We start from the raw sequence: 19,608 nt of genomic DNA on the forward strand, positions 1-19,608 counted from the left end.
TAGAGTAAATACTCTGTTTCTAGTGCAGATGTATGAGCAATGTTTTTAGAACTAACATTTCTCAATAATGTTGTAAGTGAAAGCAGAGTAAAATGTATACATTCATTTACTAGCGCAATAATTTAGAGCATTAGAAAGCCATTGAACCCTTCTTTGTTTTAAACTTAGGATTAGAACATATTTTTTTGGACTTCAAAGATTATGCGACATAAATATCTGAAAAGGGGAAATAATTCTACTAAACCTGAAAGCAACCAAGTTATTTTTATTCTAATTTGTATTATTTGTTATGCTTGATAAATGGACCAAGTTTGAAAGAAATATCTTCATTATTTTTCAAGAAATACTACTTTTTGTGTCGTAAGCCCGATCGGGCAATGTTACCAGCCTGTTGAAATTTTCAGTTTGTCAGTTTTGTACCATTCCTGTCTAGAACACAGGCACGGGTCCAGCGTATATTTTTTTTTGTTTAAGAATACGAGAAACAGGGATACACTATGATTTAAATTTATATATTTATGATAAATGCTTTTTCTTACCAAGCTGCCTCTAGGTAAAACAATCCTTTCCATCAACACCAGAGACTGTATATTCTGCAGCCGTAGTCGGTTATACACACTACACAAAAACCTCGCGTTTTGAATTGGATGCTTTCATTATTTGTACACGGGGTGGCGGGTGATCAGTCGCTACATTCTTAAATATTGTAGTATCTACCGACTATTAAAATGAATGGATTGATAAAACTTGTTATCACTTGTATAAATCTTACGAAATGTTTGTTATTATAAACGCCTACAACCGCTGATTAGAACTTAAATAAGAAATGATGCATTAACCAAGCTGACACCCCTAATCTTAGCGTATTATGAAATGGACGCGTCGATTCAATTACACACGACTGGTTCACGGCTTCTGAGACTTACGTTTATGATTCGAAGAGTGAAAACGGATACCAGTCGACTGCATACACGCGTTTGTTTATTCCTTTGTGTGTTGGAAATTATTGATGGTCCTTCTGTCACTGTCCGTAATTTAGCGGTAAGTTTATTTATATATATGTAATAATAGTAGCATAACTAAATACGTTCTTTTATATATAAATAATAAATTCTAATGCAAATTATCATTGTTATTGACTTTAAAGACCTTCGACTAAAGAAAATGGGACATCGGTTTTTTGAAAATCTTCTATCGATCTATGATTGTGGATAATTTGTCACAACTCCTTGACCATGGCAGTTTTCAGTTCAGTTTGTGGATTTCGCTAAAGGCCTGCTTTATTGCGCTAGATTCATAATGACTAAATGAGGCATCATTCTAATATTTGTCCACCTCTGGAGACATACAATATTGAGCCTGTAGAATTTATATATCGTCTTCAGCTGTTCAGGGGTTGATAAATAATTTAATTTTTTGCTTGGTTAGAGGTTATGTATAACCTCTGAATGGTCACTGTTTGACTTAGCATGCATACTGGTACTGATCATGATAAACCCGGACAGAAAATGAGGTTTTTTACCTGTCACTTTTTTATTTCTGCAAATTGTAATCAATGGTTGGTATCAAAATAAAGCCTAACATTTTCTGAAAACTTTATTTTATTCAAATTTATACTTAGTAAGCAAACTCACACAGAGTGAGGCCGTGAAAGGGGTTTGTAAAACGGGGACTGTACAACGTTGACTGATGATACATTCGACCACTTTCTCATTTACAAACTTTTCATTGTAGAATTATATTGAAACTTTCCCCAAAAAGCTGCAACAGTCATTCCTGATCAAATAATGAAAAGTGACCCAATGTCAGGCCTTCATGTGTCAACAAGTGAGCATCATCAAAAAACGCCCTCTTCCCCATATGCAGTAATTTTCGATAAACATTTTTATATAGCAAAATGTAAGTCATTTATTTATACAGAATATTTACCAATTTTGTTTTTGTGTACACCAGTTTGGTGTTGTAAGTGGAACTATTAGACGGTGTGTTCAATTTTATAAATAACTGATTGCAATCAAATATTTCCAAGGTGGTCGACTTTATCATCAGTCCGGGTTTATCATCAGTACCAGTATAGAATCTAGACAGAAAATCCCAGTTTGACTGGGCATTTTTGGTCTTGATATCATAGCAACTTCCGATGAAATTTTCACTGCTGCCGATGCATTACATGCTATAGATTTAAATACCGATTGTGATATTTTAAAAAATTGGAATGTAGCTGAAGATTATGTCACTGTACGAACTTGGTCACGTAATTAGGGAAGAATATGTGTTAGGCAGACGGTAAGCTCAGTCGGTAGAGCACTCGCCCATGTAAGCGTGGAGTCCTGGGTTCGAGCCCCGGGCTGACTGAACATTTTTCTCACCCTGTGGCATTTTGCACCCAATGTGGGATTGTTTGCTTTGTCAGTCTTACCACCCTTGCAATATTATGTACCATGGTCTCCGGAATTCGAGGACAGACTTCCAATTGTGGGGGGGGGGGGGTGTATACACATAAGGGAAGAATATTGTGTCAGGCAGCCGATTAGCCAAGTTGGTAGAGCAAACGCCCTGTAAGCAAGGGGTCTCTGGTTTGAGCACCGGACTGACGGCACATTTTTCTCACCCTGTGACAATAAGATAGAAAAGATAAATTTTATTTTGAGTCGGCAAGACAAGTAACAATTCATATCTTTATAAGACATCACCGTACATTAGGGGTTCTAACTGACCAATCAGAGACTCAGAGCTGCATTTTCGAGTATCTGCCAGTTTCTGCTTTGGTATAACAAAGTATATTTACAATGAACATAATTATAGTGACTTTAGAAATAAATATCACACTATTTAAAAAAATCAAATTAGATTTAAGATTTTTCACTGCATATGCCCCAGATGATGCTACAAACAACAAAACTCTGAAGTTTCATTGAAATATTATATGGATTTAATTATACCTTTATTTTAGTTTAAAGTTTGAGATTTTACACAGGGAGTCTATGATAAAGTCCGAGTAAAATGTAATCATTACCCAAGTGAAATTAGCAGGGTTGGCAAAAACCTGGGTTTTAAGCATATTGCCCAGTCCAGTGGTTAATACTGGGAAAACCCGGGTGTTACTGGGCAATATAATATTTCAGTTGACAATTACTTCAATATACATATTTCAACACTTTAGTTGACATACAACCCATATAGTGATAGCAGTGACACCTGACAATTGGTATTATTCAGACAAACTCAGAAACACTGACTTGGGATTAAAAAGACTACAAAACTTGTGTTCATTTACAGAATGTTTTGTGATTTATAAAGAAGAACTAGACTACCATATGTTAAGCAAATTTAAATCTATAGTTGTGACCTAGAGAGATTGTTCAATATGTGATGGGTGGCAGTGTGTAGATTATAATACGTCAATTTCAAAGTAATACCGTACTGTGTCCTTTATAAATTCATAGATCTGTAACTATAAATGTTGAAGGGTGTTTACTTTAAAAATTCACATGGAAAATATTTTGTTGGGTAAATAAATGATAATTTTGTTAATGAAACTGTTGTTGTTTACCTGTCACTTACCAATGGTTTCAAAGTAAGTAAAACTTAATGTAAGAATTAGCTCACATTTTATAACATAGAAACTCAACTTTTGGTAAAAAAAAAAATAGAAAAACTTTTTATTGCCCAGTATTGCCAACTTCATGCATTTTTAGGAGTATTGCCCAACCCGGATTTTCCCAGGCGGGTTTACCCACCCTGGGCTGGTAGTCAACAACCCTGGAAATGAGCATCATTCCGCAATCATGGCAATGTTTTGGACGTGTTAAAATTATGAATACAACATAAGCATTCCAGGAAATGAGGGAAGCTTACCCTACAGTACTTTGTAATTAAATAGAGAGAAAAAATTGCACCAGAGGCCACCATTTCATGTATGATTATGACACAGTATAATTATATCAAAAACTTTCAGGGAGGAGACTCCACTCTTACCCCAAATATAGACAGAGGCCCCCCTCCCATACCAGGTATCTCCTCTTGATGCTATGCACCTCGATGGTGACAATAAAATATTTCTAGATCCGAACCTCACAGGTTAAACGCTGTACACCTATTCTACTGTATTCTTCAGGAGTTTTAAATATTGCACCATTTGGTATATATATATTATTAATAAAGCACATCAAACATTTTTCTATTCATTTTAAATTCTCATTTATTTACAGATTCGCCAAGCAAGCAGCAGAGGGAGTAGAACAGACCTCTTTTCTCGACTGCAGTGGCTTGGCATTGGATGCCCTAGCTAATAAGAAGATTGACTCGACTTTTTAATGCGATTCTGTGTATCACACAACTTACAAGACAATATGTTTCTTATATATCTATGATCATATTTAGGATACATGTTAATGACCATTGTAAGATTGTGTGTAACATACAAGACTTGGGCCACTTGCATCAAGGTCAAGTTCAGATATAGAATTCAGCTGCATACAGTCTACCACATAGCTACTAAACCCTATGAAAGGAGCTGTCGGTATTTCCATGGTGCAGCTATCACCAGTTTCAAAATGGAAACACCTGGTGAGTAAATTTATATTTTACATTATATTTTCATTGATAAAACCACAGGCCCAGATTTGTGACAATATCTGTATGAAACTTGGTTAGAATGTTGATCTTGATGATCTATAGATCAAGTTTAAATCTGGGTCATGTTAGGTCAAAAATTAGGTCATTGGGTAAAAAGACTCAAAGGAAAAACTTGTTAACACTCTAGAGACCGCATTTATGACCATATCTTAATGAAACTTGGTAGGAATATTAATCTTGATGTTCTTTAGGTTAAGTTCAAATCTGTGTCAGTAGGGGTCAAAAACTAGCTCACCAGGTCAATTCAGAGGAAAGGCTTACTAGTTAACACTCTAGAGGCCACATTTATGACCATATCTTAATGAAACTTTGTCAGAATGTTAATCTTGATGATCTTTAGGCCAAGTTCAAATTTGGGTCAAGTGGGTTCAAAAACAAGATCACCAGGTCAAAAAATCAAAGGAAACATTTGTTAACACTTTAGAGGCCACATTTATGACTGTATCTTCATGAAACGTGGTCAGAATATTAACCTTGATGATCTTTAGGTCAAATTCAAATCTAGGTCAGGTGGAGTAAAAAACTAGGTCAGCAGGTAAATTCAAAAGTAAAATTTTTAAAGTTTGAAACTCATGAGAATTAGTCAGAATGTTTGTCTTGATGACCTCTAACTCAAGTTTGAATTTGGGTCGCATAGGATCATAAACTAGGTCACCAGGTCAAATCAACGGAAAAGCTTGTTAGCACTCTAGAGGTCGCATTTATGACTGTATCTTCTTGAAACTTGGTCTGAATTTTATTATTGATGATCTTTAAATCAAGTTGGAATCTGGGTCATGTGGGTTCAAAATCTAGGTCACCAGATCAGATCAAAGGAGAAGCTATATAACACTGTAGAGACCACATTAATGACCATATCTTAATGAAACTTGACCAGAATGTTTATCTTTAAGCCCTGCTCCGCGGCTGTTCAAGCTCTGTTAACCCACGATTACAATAGGTAACAGTTAACGGCCACACACCAAACATTAGCATACAAATCCACAGGTGTTTTATAAAGAATTTTATATAAAATAGACCCTATTTTGACAGGAGCTGTTCATAGTCAGGACTTTCATGATTTTCAGTGACAAGTTAAGGTTAAAAGGTTGGACTGGAGCAGGTCTTTAATGATCTTAAAGGTCCAATACTAAGGAAAGTGAACATTTTAATTTCTTTTAAAAAGCACAGAAACTATTTCATTTTATTGGAAAATGAAAGTTGGTATGTAAAAATTCGAAATAAATCGCAGTATATGTACAATTATTTTTCTATGAAGTATGAAGAAAGTTAAAAAGACCTGGGGGGTCATTCTGTCGATTCATTGAAATTTCAACATAATACACATACATTTCTTTGAGTTTCAAAGACCTTCTGTAAATTTTGACCTGCCAATCTTCATTATTTAGTGTCTTGCAGAAGTCTATGCACTGGCTATGAAAAAAATTGCCAACTCACTTTCCCTTAGTAATGGACCTTTAAGGTCAAGATCATCTGGGTCAGGTGGGGTCAAAAAACAAGGTCGCCAGGTCAAATCAGAGATAAAGCTTGTTAACAATCTAGAGGCCACATTATGACCAAATCTTGAATTATCTTCATGAAACTTGGTCAGAATGTTAATCTTTATGATCTTTAGTTCGAATCTGGGTCACTGAATAAAATTAAAGGAAAAGCTAGTTAACACTCTAGAGGCCATATTTATGACCATAATATATCATAATAAAACTTGTTAATCTTGATAATTTTTAGGCCTGTCTATTTTAAATCTTGGTCAGGTGTGGTCAGAAACTAGGTCATCAGGTCAAATCAAAGATAAATCTTGTTAACATTCTAGAGGCCACATTAATGACTGTATCTTCATGAAACTTGGTCAGAATGTAAATCTTTATGATCATTAGGTCAGCTTCGAATCTGGGTCATGTGGGGTCACAAACTAGGTCACCAGTTCAAATCAAATGAAATGCTTGTTAACACTCTAGAGGTCACATTTATGACCATATCTTCACGTAATATGGTCAGAATGTTATACTTGGTGTTTTGGGGTCCTTAGGTCAAAGGTCAAGGTCACATGAATCTGAAAATTGAAAATGGTTTCCGCTCAGTCAATAAATGGAGAAGGGTTTCACAGACCTATACATTGGTCTTGATGAGTAGATAGCCCCTATTGATTTTGGAGTCACTGGGTAAAAGGTCAAGGCCACAGGGACATGAACTTTAAAAATGATTTTCTCTCATTAAATAGAGAAGCGTTCCACCTAGTACCTTGGAACTTCACAGGTTTATTGGTCTTGATGTGTAGATGACTTCTAGTCCTATTGATTTTGTGGTCACTGGGTCCTGAACTTTAAAAATGGTTTCTGCTCAATAACTGGTGAAGGGTTTAACCTAGGACCTTGAAACTTAATAGGTTTATTGGTCTTAATGTGTACATGACCCTATTTGATTTTGAGGTCACTGGATCAAAGGTCAAGATCACAGGGACCTGAAACCTAAAAACGGTTGTTGCTTCATTATACTTCTATGAATTCAAGAATATGCAGACACTGTTTATCTATTGCAGATGGTGAGTCTCGAGCGAAAAAGAAAAGTGGACCTCTCCTAACAACTTCAAAGGAGAACATTGTCTTGCATAGCATTTTTCTCCGAAGGGATTGATTCAAACAAGCACATTGTGACAAGTATCCCACTGAAGGCAAGTTCTACAACAAGGAAACGGACTCCACCAATATATCGACGTTCAAAAAGGGCTTAAATTTGTTTACCGGTACCGATCAAAACTATGCCATAAGTCATGAATCACCCTCCAATTAAAACAAAACATATGGAGAAGTCAGTCACTTTCAAATCAAGAAACAATTTAAGATATGAGACGATTCTAATGACGACAATGAATATGGAGAAGTATAATGTACTTGAAAATGTTTAATGGAAATAGAGGAATGTGAAACTTTTTTGTATTTATTTGGAGCTCATGAAAAAAGAAAAGCATTTTAGGAGTACTAAAAGATATTATAGAAATATTTGAGATAGAATGTAAAAACTGGCCCTTCTTAGGGTCTGCTAATTTAGGGCTAAAATAAAATAAAAACATATAATCGACTTCTTTTTCGTGAATCGATTGATGGATTTTTTTCTGTAGCATTATTAAAAGGTCCTCGCATTAAACACGGTTGGGGTTATAGGAATGGTCTCCTTCTGACATTTATGAGCCATATAACTCAAACCTAGACTGAAAGATTTTTAGCTAACCTTAGCACAGAGTGCTCAAAGGTGAGCTTTTGTGATCGCCCTGTGTCTGTCGTCGTCAACAATTTGACTGTTAACACTCTAGAAGTCACAATTTTGGTCTAATCTTAATGAAACTTGGTCAGAATGTTACCCTCAATAAAATCTTGGACGTGTTTGATAATGGGTCATCTGGGGTCAAAAGCTAGGTCACCAGGTCAAATCAAAGGAAAAGCTTGTTAACACTCTAGAGGTTACAATTTTGGCCCAGTCATAATGAAACTTGGTAGAAATGTTACCCCAAATAAAATCTTGGACGAGTTTGATTTTGTATAATCTGGTTTCAAAAACTAGGTCACAAGGTCAAATATAAAAGCAGGAGTGGACTTCATTCATGAGGGATTTTGATGAAAGTGGCAAAATTGTTCATCATCATGAGACGGAGTGTCTGGCGCAAGAACCAGGTCCCTAGGTCTAAGGTCAAGTCACACTTAGAGGTCAAAGGATACAAGAATGAAAACTTTGTCCAGAGCATTTCTTCTTCATGCATAGAGGGATTTTGATATAACTTGTCACAAATGTTCACCACCATGAGGCGGAGTGTCATGCGCAAGAAACAGGCCACTAGGTCTAAGGTCAAGGTCACACTTAGAGGTCAAAAGATACAAGAATGAAAACTTTGTCCGGAGCATTTCTCTTCATGCATAGAGGGATTTTGATATAACTTGTCACAAATGTCACCACCATGAGCCGAGTGTCATGAGCAAGAACCAGGTCTCTAGGTCTAAGGTCAAGGTCACACTTAGAGGTCAAAGGATACAAATGAAAACCTTGTCCGGAGCATTTCTTCTCATGCATAGAGGGATTTTTATATAACTTGGCACAAATGATTCACCACCACGAGACGAAGTGTCTTGCGCAAGAACCAGGTCCCTAGGTCTAAGGTCAAGGTCACACTTAGAGGCCAAAGGTCAGATACCAAGAATGACTTTGTCCGGAGCATTTCTTCTTCATGCATGGAGGGATTTGATGTAACTGGCACAATTATACACCATCATGAGAGGAAGTGTCATGCGCAGTTCCTTTCTTTACAATTACTTCCCTTTGTTGTTACTATAAATAGCTTATATTGTAACTTCTTCATTACTAGTCGTAAGGAAAAATCGAGACCACTTTTCTGTAGTACAACATGCATGCTACATCCAATTTTGAGGTGTATTTTGACCAATCTCTACCTGGTAAAAAATTTTGTGTGGACTTACAATTTTTTTTTGGATTTTTTTTTTTTTTTTTTTTGGATTTTTTTTTCAAAGATTAACTTCCCTTAGTTGTTACTATAAATAACTTATATTTTAACTTTTTTATAATTGACTGTAGGGAAAAACCAAGACCACTTTTCTGTGGTGCAACATAGATGCTACTTTCAAATTTTAGGTGTATTTTAAGGTATCTCTACCTGGTAAGGAGTTTTGATGTTGATTTAGAAAAACAAAAGAATTACAATACTCACTACCAAAAAATTAAAATTCCATTTGCAAATACAGGTGCTAGTGTAAAGAAATTTGCAGTGACGGGCGTATATTGTGACATTCTGGCACTCTTGTTGTTTATTTATATTAGACTTTTGTGTTATATTTATTATGTTCATAAGTATTTGTTTTGGTATTTTTTTAAATAAATAGATTAAAATATGTGTTGAAATTTTCAGTGATATTTGTATTTTTTGCAAAATGATATTAAGTGGCATTTGTCCATAAATACGAACAATATTCCAAATGTATACAGATTCTTATTCAGTTCTCACATTTGTTCATATTTGGATATTTTTCAAACGCGTACAAACAAATCCAGACAAACAGAAAAATTCCAAATTGTATTTTTTTTGAGTCGGCTAAAGGCTGAAAGCCTTTTGACGAGTCCTTGCTGTTCAGCGATTCTCTAAATGGACCGAATAACACGTGAAGGGATGTAGTTCCATTAGATTTCTCAAACTTCAAACAGTTCACTGCATGAATGAAGTTAAGTTGTGTCAATTCCCTTTGCTATGACCAATATACGATGTAATCTGTCATATTTATGACTTGTAATTGTGCAATACTCGAATGTAACTCATTAAGCATAAATGTGCATTTTAAGAATTGCGCAGGCTTACAAAGCTTGGGTAACATCCAGCGAAAGACTAAAAATAGTTCCACAGGGCTTCAAATAAGATGCGTATTAGCGTAAATTACGTATAGAAATAATGCAAATACGCATGTCTAATAATTTCTAAGCGTATAAAAACGTATATAAAATTACAAAAACGCACACAATGCTTTTTTAAAAACAAAATCTGAATTGTCTGGATGCGTTAGGTAACATAGCCGATCAGCCTTAATTCTCCCACATTGAACGTAAACACGCATCGTATGATTTCTATAAACTTTGCGTGGGTTGAATTTTGCAGTCTGAGTAAACGGATAAATTATCGGAAGAAGAAGCTCTTACTGGTTTGTTTAGTTACTACTGATATTAAAAATGATTTTAATTCTTATTTTTCGAGAAATAAACAAATCGGCAAAACATTAAATTGTATTTTCTTGTAGTTTTTGAAATCGAAAGTAGATCGTCTATGTTTGGCTGCTTTCACGAAACGAAACAACTTTTTTATGAAAAGATTTAAATAAGAGCTAATTTCACCGTAAACTTCAATGTCAGATACTGCCAATTGCTGCTAAATGTCTTCGTATCATCACAATTTGTAAAATATATTGTTGAAACTGGAGAAAAGTGTAATCGTATCCGGATATAATATTTTGGGTAAATATCGAGCTGTGTTATGAAATTTTAAGAAAAAAACTAAAAACAAACTGAAATTGGTAGACTATACTGTCAGTACATCAATCATTAGCCGACTCAGGCCCTTCAGGCCTTTGTTTTAAATTAAATTTCTTTTTCTTTTCTCTCATTTGTTCGTACGTACGAACAAATGATTATGAGAAATGAAAAAGAATTTATTACAATTTGGAAATTTGTTCGTACGTATGAACAAAATTCCAAATTGATTTTTTTTTTAAAAAGTTAATTCTTTTTCAGTTCTCTCATTTGTTCGTACGTACGAACAAATGCAAGCTGCTCATTACGAACAAACGATTGTGAATGAAAAAGAATTTTTAAAGCAGTTTAGAATTTTGTTCGTACGTCCGAACAAATCTGGGCTGTTCGAACAGTATATCAGAATTGAAAAATAATATGGACAGGATTTGTTCGTACGTACGAACAAAATTCCATATTGCATTTTTTTAAAGAATAAATTCTTTTTCAGTTCTCTCATTTGTTCGTACGTATGAACAAATGATATTGAGAAATGAAAAAGAATTTTTAAAGCAGTTTGGAATTTTGTTCGTACGTCCGAACAAATCTGGGCTGTTTGAACAGAATATCAGAATTGAAAAAAAATATGGACAGGATTTGTTTGTACGTACGAACAAAATTCCAAATTGCATTTTTTTAAGAATAAATTCTTTTTCAGTTCTTTCATTTGTTCGTACGTACAAAGAAATGATAGTGAGAAATGAAAAAGAATTTTTAAAGCAATTTGGAAATTTGTTCGTACGTCCGAACAAATCTGGGCTGTTCGAACAGAATATCAGAATTGAAAAATAATATGGACAGGATTTGTTCGTACATCCGAACAAAGTTCCAAATTGCATTTTTTTTTAAGAATAAATTCTTTTTCAGTTCTCTCATTTGTTCGTACGAACAAAACCAGACTGATCGTACGTACAAACAAATGATAGTGAGAAATGAAAAAGAATTTTTAAAGCAGTTTGGAATTTTGTTCGTACGTCCGAACAAATCTGGGCTGTTCGAACAGAATATCAGAATTGAAAAATAATATGGACAGGATTTGTTCGTACGTACGAACATAATTCCAAATTGCATTTTTTAAGAAAAAATTCTTTTTCAGTTCTCTCATTTGTTCATACGTACGAACAAATGATAGTGAGAAATGAAAAAGAATTTTTAAAGCAGTTTGGAAATTTGTTCGTACGTCTGAACAAATCTGGGCTGTTCGAACAGAATATCAGACTTGAAAAATAATATGGACAGGATTTGTTCGTACGTCCGAACAAAATTCCAAATTGCATTTTTTTTTAAGATTAAATTCTTTTTCTGTTCTCTCATTTGTTCGTACGTACGAACAAATCCAGACTGTTCGTACGTTCGAACAAATGAGAGAACAGAAAAAGAATTTAATCTTAAAAAAAAATGCAATTTGGAATTTTGTTCGTACGTCCGAACAAATCTGGGCTGTTCGAACAGAATATCAGAATTGAAAAAATTCTTTTTCAGTTCTCTCATTTGTTCGTACGTACGAACAAATGATAGTGAGAAATGAAAAAGAATTTTTAAAGCAGTTTGGAATTTGTTCGTACGTCCGAACAAATCTGGGCTGTTTGAACAGAATATCAGAATTGAAAAATATATGGACAGGATTTGTTCGTACGTACGAACAAAATTCCAAATTGCATTTTTTTAAGAATAAATTCTTTTTCAGTTTTCTCAATTGTCGTACGTACGAACAAATCCAGGCTGTTCATGCTACGAACAAATGATAGTGAGAAATGAAAAAGAAATTTTAAAGCTATTTTGGAATTTTGTTCGGGACGTACGAACAAATCTGAGCTGTTTGAACAGCATGTCAGAACTGAAAAATAATACGGAATATGGATTATTGTTCATACGTACGAACAGCCAGGATTTGTTCGTACGTACGAACAAAATTCCAAATTGCATTTAAAAATGTGAGAAATGAACAAGAATTTGTCAATTTTATTTGGAATTTTGTTCGTACGTACGAACAAATTTTGATTTTCTGTTGCTGTGGTCTGCGATTTCTTCAATTTTTGCTGTGATTTTCACCGGTAAAAACGCCATATAGTGGCAAAAAAGAGGGACAGACCGGAAGATCCTCTTTTATTCCGGAAGCAGATTTATGTAAATATATTCCACGAGTAAAATAATGCCATTCTGACCGCCAATTTATCCGCAAACGCGCCAAAAGTATTCATGGACTGTATATATATTAGTTAATGATATCAGCCATAAGCCAGATGCAAAGCAATCAGCCAGTATTTATAGAAAACAATACTTAAAAATATAAATGACTTATGACATGACTGTTCCGTTTGCACGTGAGTTAGCGTCCACACATATACGTCAAATTTGTCGTGATATCAATTGAGATGCATGTCACAATCGAATCTGTATCAAGCCTCTACATTTTGTTACGGAAAACAAAGTCGACTGTATATTTTTCAAACGGAATACGATCCGCCAACGAAAAATCCCCTGCTTATTTTAACTAGGATATATATATATGACAATGCATATGAACGCTAACTGAACAAGTTAAACCTTATGGCCAAAATACGCTATTTTTAACTGAAACTTATTTGTTTCAATAAGAGGACAAAAGGAAAAAGTGCACATGTACTGCGCACACATTTATTTTTCATTTATTTTTTAAAACTTTTTTTGCAACTCTCGACAATTGGGGTTGGCCGATGAGAAGCACATTTAATCTGAAAGTATCTAAGCTCAGGCCGCCAGAGACGACTATTCAGCCTACAAGGCTACCTCTACCAGCCAAGTTTTTTTGTTTACTTTATTTTATTATATTTTTTAAACCAATATAAAGCATGTACTAGTGCCCCAAAACAAAGGTACATAGCTGCACAGATAATGAAAACGTGACTGCAGGCATTTTTTTCTGCCAAACACGGATTATTACCGTAACGTTATTATCAGCTTACATATTTATCATTACATCTATAGAGCTGCCAAAGCCACCAGTCGGCAGTATTATTATTATTATTATTAAGAGGTTAATATACGGCTCATGTGTGCTTTCTGGCCATTATGACACAAAGTGTGCCATTATGGCAAGAATGTACACTGGAGCCGTTTATTGACCTTTTTATTACATACCCGAGATTTTCAAATCCTTTATATTTCAAAGATGTCCAAGGATGATATACTATGCTTTATTTCCATCAAAACATGACAAAATTTTCCAAAATTCCTTTATTTTGATATTTGCAATAAAAAGCACATACATTCCTGAAATGTGACAAGGTGTTACTAAATGAATTAGCAGTTCTATAAAATTTATTCTATAATATGCAGTTCAGTTGTATATTCAATACCCAATTACTCCCAATTCATCGGTTGTGTAATAAGTTTATTTGAAAACAACACTGACTGGACTGTTAAATGTGCAGTTTACCAAAAAAAGCAAAAAAGAAAAAAAAAAGAAAAAAAAAATATTGTCAGGTTTAAATCGGCCCAAGAATTGTACAGGTCCATCTGGTTGATGCACAACTGGTAAATCAATAATTTTAGCATTATCAGGTACATTGGTCTGCTCATAATTTTGAATTGGTTGTAATGTTTCTTCAGTTTCCTGGGATGCAATTACCACCTCTTCGTCTGAATCACAAGCATGATCCAAACTTTTAGCCTCTTCGCTTCTGCTTGTACTCTGTACTGTTGTTGTAGTAGAATTCACATTATGTAGAACTTTATACATATGTTCTTGTCCTGACAGGCTGATGGTGCTGTAGTGGTTTAAACTCATGATATTCTTATCTCCAGATAACTGAGCCGCATCAATAGGTGCAGCATTAGCTTCTAGTAGCTTTGTTATTGAGGTTTTCCTGGCAGAGTGTTTTGTATGCTTACCAGAATCATTACAGTTTTAACTCATGACTTTTGCTATTTGACCAATTTGTTTTTACCCATTGCGCCTTTTACAAACAAGACAGAACTTCCGTTAACTTGCTTTCCCCGCAACTCTGGATTTAGCATTTCAGTGGGTCTTTCTTCAGCGTAGAATTCGTACAGCTTTACATAACAGTTTTTATCATCTGAAATTAAATAGGTATTTCTTTTTGTAATTTCTGTATATATCAATTTATGTATCTCTTTAAAATTTTCATTTGTATTAATGTATGTCCATAAAAAATGTTAAAATTATTTTAATCATTAAGCAAGACATAAAGCAAATATCACAGAAATTATTGGCGTCTAGATCTTGCATAAAATAAAAAAAGCTGCGTTCAGAAACAACCTGCAGTTATTTGTGTAATTTTTAAAGTTCACTTAGAAAAGACTTTTTAGTTTTCAGAAAATGTGTATTTTATAATTGTATAAGTATTTTATGACTTACCAGGTTGTTCAAAGATCTTGGGCGTGAAGGCACGGGGATCGCTGGTTATACCATTCCTGGTCTTTGTACAACGTTCGGTAAATGACAGATATTCCACTCCTGGACCAGTTGAAGTCCGATTAAGCTCTACATCTCCATACGGCATCGTTATGTGCTCTTGCCTTCCTCTGAGGCCAAAGTGCACGGTGTTATTCAACCATAGTGCGTTGATCAGGCTTTCTGGGTTATCTGTAAATCAACTAAATCACGACTACTAAATTTCCAATAAATAAAAACAAGAACTTGCATTATTAATTGATTACGATAGTGTGTTGTATACGTAATATGATGACGTCATATTACATGACCTGACACATCAGTATACATGTAAACAAAATACACCAAGTATGAAGGTGACGTATAAACGCATCTGGGACATATTCCGTGGCATTTTACAGGGTAACATGTTTTATTAGTGGATGGTAGATCTATAAAAATATTAACACTATGTTAAAAAGTTAGAATATTGATTTTAAATCGAGATTCTAATTGCAGAGATACGCATAAATGTTTGATATTAAAACACTCGCTGTATACCATTCCTTGGCCAAGGAGACCTTCCTGTCTCAAAATCGTCGTCAGTAATGAGCTTTGATCTCTGCTTTTTATATCCAAATCCATGGTCTTTAAGATCTTTGCGTTTGCTTGCTATCACATCTCTGCTATGTTTGAATGCCTGGTCCTGGAGAATGTTTGCCCCGTAACCATATTCCAAGAGGTGCCTGTGAATACTGCTCTGAATCCTTTTCAGTGTGTCAGGCTCGTATTCACTATTGTCTTTTTTCTTCCTTATACTAATAAATGTCCTTGCTAGCAAGATATTATGTTCCTCGGGTGGAATATCTTGAATCTGCCGCTCCTCTCCGACACTTCATAGATATTTCTCCACCCGTTCAAGGTCCAATTTTTTTTCGACTTTGTATTATCATTTTTCATGCTTTTAACAAACTGATAAGTATCACTTCATTATTTCTATCCTGCATAAGTCGATCTAAATTTAATAACCGATCCGATAAGGCTTTAAGCACTTGCTTGCCGGCCATTTTGGTGTTGCTGAATGACGTCAACGTCAGAACGTGCTAGCGTTCCGGTTACCCGGGGCCATTATGATTACGGTGCATGAGGCGCACTGCGCCATTATGGATTGGACAACAGAGGTCGTAATGTCTTTTTGTTACTGTTTATAGCAAGATATATAGTAATAAGAGGTTAATATAAGACTGGACTGTGCCTTCTTGCTATAATGGCTCACCTAGTGTCATAATTGCCAGAGGGCTTTAGCCCGAGGGCCATTATGAAACTAGGTGTGCCATTATGTCTAGAAGGCACAACCAGCCGTTTATTGACCTTTTTATCATATACGTTCGCTTCATATTTTTCTTGGTATTTTCATTTCACATATTTCCAAAAACTTCAAAGCATTATTTATATTGCTTTTTATCAACAATGCCATCAATATTTGACAATCGATCTGAAAATGATTCAGCGCCCTTTCAATCGCCATAATAACGTTGCTACATGACGTCAACAGCAGAACGCGCTGGCGTTCCGGTTACCCGGGGCCATTATGATTTTGGCGCGTTAGGCGCACTGCGCCGTTATAGATTTGTCAACAGAGGCCGTAATGACCGTTTCAAAAGGCATTTTTGTTACTATTTATAGTAACGTATATAATAATATATTTAATACATATGGAAACAATCCGCAACCAAGCGTTCATGCAAACATTTCAGTCATTACAGTCACCAAATGCTACAATTGCCCAATGCTTAATCCAACTGTGCCACTGCGAAACTTTAAACGAACGAGAGACGACATCCAAATTGAGGAAATGTCTACAAGTTCTGGCTAAACCTCCGTCCTATTAATAAGGTTGCACATTTTTATTTTTAAATACTGATCCCAAATGAGCACAAAAGGAAATTAATATTAGAATTAGAAAACATATCTTAAAAAAATTAGTGCTAAACTTGGGACTTGGAACATTTGACCCTATCACATCAGACAATTCTAACTGTTTTGAGATTGTTTTAGAAATAATAGATGCGCTATCAACTGAGCTAGCCAGACGCTTGTACTTGTAAGGAATAAAACGGGAGAATGCATGGAAAACAATGAATAATGTTTTACACTGTATTCTTTCTTTTTTTTTTGTTTTTTTTATTTTTTTTGAAGGTCACAATATTATCACATTGTTTAATGAATTTAAAGAATACGACCCACCCGGTTCACCATTCAGTTGTCTTAGAACTACCATCAGTGAAAAAGCACTGTGGCCTTAACAATTCCAAAAGCAACGATAGCTGTTTGGTTCATATGCAAGCTTATTCTGAAGAGGCCATTGGGCTCAGATGTTTTTACCGATCATATTCCTTGAGGTTGTGGCTAACTTCTTACGACGGAATTCACTTGCATTTAAGCAGTTAGATAATCATAGAATAAAGTATTAAGTGGTCAACGCTTTTATGCAAGATAATTTCGGTAAAAGTCTATGTTTTTCCATCGCTGACCAGGATTGAAATGGCAAATTTTCACTTTTTTTTTTTCACTTAATTTACAAAACGGGTCCTTAATGCAAAGGGGAACAACTAGTTCGCGACTAAATACTAAAATGTTGTTCTCGTTGCGACCTTCTAACTGGAATTGGACTCCATGAAAAAATAAACAGGCTTATTATGCACAAATTGCAGCATAAAACCTATCAAACCTATCGCTTAAAAGAAAACATATCATGACAATTAAAATCAATATTGCAACAAAAATAAATAAAAAACAAAACACGATTTGAAACATACTTCAATTTGGTACATTCTAATGAATAGGTATGTTTATACATGAACTTACAAGAACTCGATCTTTTGGCAATCGCCACAAGGCTTCTCCGAATGTAAAAAAGTCTGGAAATGAAGATGTATGGTAAACCTACAAAAGAATTATAATATAGCTTATAAATACATCTACAAATTATAATATGTTCATTTTTTTTTTGGATTTAACGTAGCACCGATACATGATACTGTGAAATCATTTATTTTCGGCACGAAATTTCGTGGTTTTCGCCAAAACGGCTGTTTCGTTGGGACGTAAATTCGTGGATTTTCATAATTTCCACAGGAATATATCTACAGGTACTTAGTTTCCTTACATATGAAACCTACACGTATCAAACAGCGCTACCATGGTTACCGAATTTGCAATCTACGCCGCGGGAGATTAGCGAGTTATCATGTGCCAATTAACGACCGCGTTATCTATAATTATACGAACCCTAATTTCCAAAACTTTTTAAAACTGTGAAATAAGAAAGGTCGGCGCCATTAAAAAAGTGTCAAAACTGTAGCAGCTTGCACAATAAGCATTTATAATCAAAACAAAATAAGGTTGATTATTGATCATTTGGTCGTGTTTTAAACAAGAACCAGTTATCATACTACAAATTAAAACAAACTATTATAGATTTAAAGAATGTTGTTTTTATTCCGTAGTACTAGTATAACGATAGTAATACTTCATAAACTATTATAAACTGGTCCGACTTTTTCTTCAAAATGATTGGCGCGTCTGCATCTAAAATTACGTAGTGTTGAACTTGTGCATGACTTTGTGTTATTTCCTGGCGAGAAACGTGTAAAGTGAATTAAGTATTAATGCGTCTGGCACAAATCTAGCAATTAAGTTATACTATTTAATAGTTCCAAAGTAGTATTTTACTTCGTTTCAGTAAAAATAAAGGCTGGTGTATAAATATTACACAGCGGGGCCAAACAAATCAAATAACAGCCGTATTATAGTGCGATTGGCACGTGACGCTACGTCAAACTTCTATTTTCAGTATCTACTTTTACTTTGACAAGCATGTCTTAAACAAACCACGGGTACATTTCTAAATTAAAAAGTCGGTTTTGTTTCCACGCATACATACGTTAATCGTTGATGGAGCCTCCATAAACTACACGGAAGCTGCAGGTTAGTACTGCCGTATGCATATCCCACTACGGATCAGATCGAACGGCTATAGTGTCTTGTTTGGCGACTTTGCGTACAATTAAGATTATCGTAGGCACAATTTGTTCGTTGGGACTTAAATTCGTGGTTAGTCTTAACCACGAAAAACACGAAATTTAATCCCCCATGAATGATAATGATTTCACAGTAGGTCATATGGGGACTTTTTAGCTTTTTTGGAGAAAAACCCCCGGGGCCCCTCCGGGAAATTTATTCACCAGATCTAGACAACTTTTTCTTAGCCATGGCTTGTAAACAAAACACTTTATCAATGACAGAATAACCACGACTAAAACCTGCTCAGGCTTTATCATCTTTTTATTGTTTTCAGCCCACGAATATAAACGTTAGTTCATTATATAATATTAGAAAAGATTTTGAACATTGTGGTAGTTACAGATATACCTCTATAATTACTCGGATCATTAAGGGCTCCTGACTTACGTATTGGACTGATTATACTTTGACCCCAAGAAGTAGGGAAACTCCTACTCATGAATATCTTGTAA

General features: G+C 34.9%; 1 long non-coding RNA gene across 1 annotated transcript; it reads left to right on the forward strand.

Moving 5' to 3' along the window:
* The first annotated feature begins 500 nt into the window (after positions 1-500).
* On the forward strand, positions 501-7,821 carry LOC123528135 (uncharacterized). Its single transcript, XR_006681899.2, has 3 exons — positions 501-1,041; positions 4,212-4,569; positions 7,178-7,821. It is a non-coding gene; the product is annotated as an uncharacterized LOC123528135 (long non-coding RNA).
* The last annotated feature ends 11,787 nt before the right edge of the window (positions 7,822-19,608 follow it).

The sequence above is a fragment of the Mercenaria mercenaria genome, chromosome 15, assembly GCF_021730395.1.
Source record: "Mercenaria mercenaria strain notata chromosome 15, MADL_Memer_1, whole genome shotgun sequence".
Lineage (NCBI taxonomy): Eukaryota > Metazoa > Mollusca > Bivalvia > Venerida > Veneridae > Mercenaria > Mercenaria mercenaria.